This window comes from Sorex fumeus, unplaced genomic scaffold (assembly GCF_029834395.1).
Source record: "Sorex fumeus unplaced genomic scaffold, SorFum_2.1 ptg000044l, whole genome shotgun sequence".
Classification (NCBI taxonomy): Eukaryota; Metazoa; Chordata; class Mammalia; order Eulipotyphla; family Soricidae; genus Sorex; species Sorex fumeus.
Window position 1 is genome coordinate 21870866 of NW_026606101.1, and position 4943 is coordinate 21875808.

Below are 4943 nucleotides of genomic sequence, written 5' to 3' on the forward strand. Positions count from 1 at the left end.
ATCGAACCCAGGTCGGCCGCGTGCAAGGCAAACGCCCTACCCACTGTACTATTGCTCTAGGCTCTAGCAGGTACACATTTTAAGAGCAAATTTAACTTTCAATAAATGTATCCTTCAGCAAATTGACTGTATCCTATTCTTGGGAGTGGGAAACATAAATGCAAATAAATCATAGGGTATTCTTACCAAGAAAAAAAATCACTAAAGAAACAGATGTGAATTAATGATAAGAAAATAATATAATTATAGTAATTAAAGTACAAAAAAGAACGGATCCTGAGAAAGATGATAGGAAGGGTATATATCCACCTCTCTCTCTGAAACCCAAGAAAATGCACAAGGAGAATAAAATGCTGGCTAGATCCTCTGTCTAAAGAGGATCCAACTACAGCTAATTTTTTTTAGATTTGGTGAAAAATAAGAGAGGAATCAAGTACAGCCTTCCCCCATACCCCAGGCCCTTCTCCCCAGCACTTTCCAGTGTGTGAATTTAGGACCAAGAAAGAAGAGTTGGGGGAATGGAGTGATATAGTACAACAGCTTGGGTGCATCCCTTGCATGAGGTCAACCTATATTTAATCTCCAGACTCCCATATGAACCCAGAGCCAGCAGGAGTGATCCCTGATATAGCCAGGAGTAACCCTGAGCACCTCAAGGTGTGGCCAAAGATAGATAGAAGGAAGGAAGGAAGGAAGGAAGGAAGGAAGGAAGGAAGGAAGGAAGGAAGGGAGAAAGGGAGGAAGGGAGGGAGGGAGGGAGGAAGGGAGGGTGGGAGGGAGGGAGGGAGGGAGGGAAGGAGGAAGGGGAGGAAGAAAAGGAAAGAAGGGAGGGAGGGAGGGAGGGAGGGAGGGAGGGAGGGAAGGAAGAAAGGAAGGGGGGAGGGAGGGAGGGAGGGAAGGAAGAAAGGAAGGGGGGAGGGAGGGAGGGAGGGAAGGAAGAAAGGAAGGGGGGAGGGAGGGAAGAAGGGAGGGAGGGAGGGAGGGAGGAAGGAAGGAAGGAAGGAAGGAAGGAAGGAAGGAAGGAAGGAAGGAAGGAAGGAAGGAAGGAAGACTTGGGAATATCTCTGAACAACAGCCACCAAGGGCTCCTCTTGTCTTTTGGTCAGATTTACAATAACTGACACAGTGTCTGGTAGTGGCAATGGCTTTTCTGTGTTCTTCTTTCTAACCAAATGTTTTCTTTCACACACCACTGATAAGGAAGCAGTAACTCAGCCAGCCCCAGTCATACAATTTCTTCCCCTTGCTATCATCATTACCTCGGAACTCACCCTGCAAAGACTTCTGCAAAAACCTAAGGTCCTGTGCCCAGAGTATTAAAGTGCTCAAGTGGTAGAGCACATGCTTAGCATGCCTTAGCATGCACAAGGTTCTGAGTTCAGTTCCCACGCCACTTACCCCACACCCATTAGTATTGTGGATGTGCCCCAGTGGCCCCTGACCACAGCCAAGCCTCATCATAGTGGCCCGGTCACTGCTGGACTGGGTGGGGAGTGGTGCCAGACCACTGCTGGGTGTGATCCAGACAGTCATGCCAGTCACACTGCTGGGTGTGGCCACTATTTAAAAATGAATAGTATTGATCGGGGGAACCTGCATCGCTGTCACAACCGGAGAGGGGACTCGCAGCCTAACCAGGCACTTAAGAGTCATCAAAGAGTCATCCCAGTAGTGGTGATCACAGACATGAAAAAATGTGAGACGCCGCAGATCCTTCACCTCCAAATAAAATGTTGCGGAGATCTGATAGTCCTGAAAACAAATACAGTGATAGCACAGGTCACAGTAAGGCCAAAAATGTGCATATTCACAGAGTTAGAGAGAGGAATGGTGGGACCAGTTACTCTCCACAAGAAAGTTCACACAACCACAGTGCTCTTCATAGTTCAAATTCACATTCTTCAAGCAATAATCCAAGCACAAATTCATATGCACCTTATGATGCTGCAGATGACTGGTCTGAGCATATTAGCTCTTCTGGGAAAAATACTACTACAATTGTCGAACAGAAATTTTCACAATGGGAAAAGCCAAAAGAGTGGCTTGAAAGAGAACAAAGACAAAAAGAAGCAAACAAGATGGCAGTTAATAGCTTTCCAAAAGATAGGGATTACAGCTAATAGGGCTGGAGCGATAGCATTGCTGGAGCAATAGCACAGCGGTAGGGTGTTTGCTTTGCACGCAGCCAACATGGTCGACCCGAGTTCAATTCCTCTGCCCCTCTCGGAGAGCCTGGCAAGCTACTGAGAGTATCTCCCCCGCACGGCAGAGCCTGGCAAGCTACCCGTGATGTATTCGATATGCCAAACACAGTAACAACAAAGTCTCCAATGGAGACGTTACTGGGCCCAATCAAGCAAATCGATGAACAACGGGAGGACAGTGTCAGTGTCAGGGATTACAGAAGAGAGGTGATATAAGCAACAGCCACTAGTGGGTTTGCCAGTGAAAAATCTGCATTCGGAGACAAAACTATATCTCATTCTTGCACAACTCCTTCCACATCTTCTGCCTCTGAACTGAACCCCACATCAGCACCCCCAACATCTGCTTCAGCAATCCCTGTTTCTCCTGTTCCACAGTCTCCAATACCTCCATTACTTCATGACCCAAATCTTCTTAGACATTTGCTTCCTGCTTTGCAAGTCATGCTCCAACTTAATAATTCTAATGTGGATATATCCAAAATAAATAAAGGTCTTACAGCTGCTGTGACACAAGCATCATTGCTGTCTATAATTCATAAGTGTCTTACTGCTGGGCCATCTGCTTTCAACATAATTTCTCTGACATTTCAGGCTGCTCAGTTCTCCACACAAGCTCAGACATCTAATCAGTCTCCAATGTCTTTAACGTCTGATGCGTCAACCCCAAGATCAAATGTGTCTCCAAGAATAAGTACACCTCAAACTAACACAGTTCCTATCAAACCTTTGATTAGTACTCCTCCTGTTTCATCACAGTCAAAGTTTAGTACTCCAGTAGTTAAGCAAGGACCAGTTTCACAATCAGCAACACAGCAGCCTATAACGGCTGAGAAGCAGCAGGATCATGAACCTCTCTCTCCTCGAAGTCTTCAGCGGTCAAATAGCCAGAGAAGTCCATCACCTGGTCCAAACATACTTCCACTAGTAATGTATCAAACGCAACAGTTGTACCACAGAATTCATCTGCCCAACCTTCATGTTCATTAACACCTACGCTAGCAGCACACTTCAGTGAAAATCTCATAAAGCATGTTCAAGGATGGCTTGCAGATCACGCAGAGAAACAGGCATCAAGATTGAGAGAAGAATCCTATAACATGGAAAGTGTTCACATGTCAGAAATTTGTACTGAATTAAAAAATTTAAGATCGTTAGTCCAAGTATGTGAAATTCAAGCAACTTTGCGAGAACAAAGGATACTTTTTGAGACAACAAATTAAGGAACTTGAAAAACTAAAAAATCAAAACTTCTTCATGGCTTGAAGATATGAATAATTGGACATGGTTTTGAGTACGGTAACTAAAAATCTCTTGTCCAATCTTAACATTTTTGAGCTGCATTTAAGTAGACTTTGGACCGGTAAGTTGGGCAAAGGAAGTGACAAGGGGACAGGGTCTGTGAGAGTTACTTCAGGGGGAAGATACAACATTGATTTGTAAAACCCTTGAAATGTAGATTTCTTGTAGGTGTATTCTTCACGTTGTAAATATGTTTTGTAGAGTGAAGCCATGGAAAGCCATGTATAACAGAGCTTAGACATCCAAAACTAATCAATGCTGAGGCGGCTAAATCCCTAGCCTTTTACATGTAAACCTGTCTACAAAATTGGTTCTCTTTTCTTTTTTCTTTTTAAATTGGGGGGGGGGGTGTTAATCTATCATTCAGAAATCTTGAATTTTTAAAAATTCAGTATAAGCACCAGGTGATATGTGTCCAGGGATACGATTTTTGAACTATATGGGCAGTGTACAAAATATCATGAAACAACTGTTTCCACGCGCACCTGATTGAGAACAGTGCTTCTCCATTTGTTTTGTAGAGAAATGTTTTCCATTTCCCTTGTGTTCCATTCCCTTCGGAAATCCTTGATCTGATTTTATCCATTTTTTAAGACTCCTCTTTTTCTCCTTTCTTTAGGCACTGTTGCTATGGCACTTTTCTATAACCTTTTCATTCCTGTGTACAGTAGTTTACAATTGCAGTGATTGAGCATAACCCACTTGTTTGTATAAACTACTGTTATCCATTTGCACCCTGTAAGAATGGACTTAAAAGCACTGCTGGGCATGTGTGCTGAAAGTACGTTGATTGCTCAAATATAAGGAAATGGCCCAATGAACATGGTTGTGGGAGGGGAAAGAGGAAACTATGCTAGTCAGATGTGAATTGTACCTGTTGTAACAAACATGATAAAACAAACAAAAAATAAAGAGTATTAAAGAGGAACAAATGTGACCAAGAATTTCATATTCCATACTATGCTAAATATTCTATTTGCAAACAAAAGCAATAAAATGGCTTCTTTAAATACAATCAGAAATTCTAGAAATTCTATTTCTCCAAAAACCTCCCTGAAGTTTTTTAAGATCTGGGGGCCAGAAAGATAGTGCAGGGCTTAAGATGTTTGTCTTGTAACAACAACTGACCCCAGTTCAGTTCCCAACACCACACATGATTTTGTGAGCACTACCAGGAGTGATCCCTGAGCACAAAGCCAGGAGTAAGGCCTGAACACAGTTGGATGTGATCCATTCTAAGTTTGAGAGTGGAAGAAATTTGGATGTTATGCTTACATAATATATAAACAGGTATCACATATATTTATAATTATTATATTACAGATATGTGTACATATAAACATAAGCAACCACTAATGGAGCTAAAACCAAGATATTTTTCATGGGAGGGAGAGGGCAGGAGGGAATCTGAGAAAAATCTAGGCCAGTGTTTCTCCA

General features: G+C 42.8%; 1 pseudogene; it reads left to right on the forward strand.

The window, feature by feature from the left end:
• Positions 1-1679: 1679 nt before the first annotated feature.
• On the forward strand, positions 1680-3826 carry LOC130030506 (WW domain-containing adapter protein with coiled-coil-like; annotated as a pseudogene).
• Positions 3827-4943: the final 1117 nt, after the last annotated feature.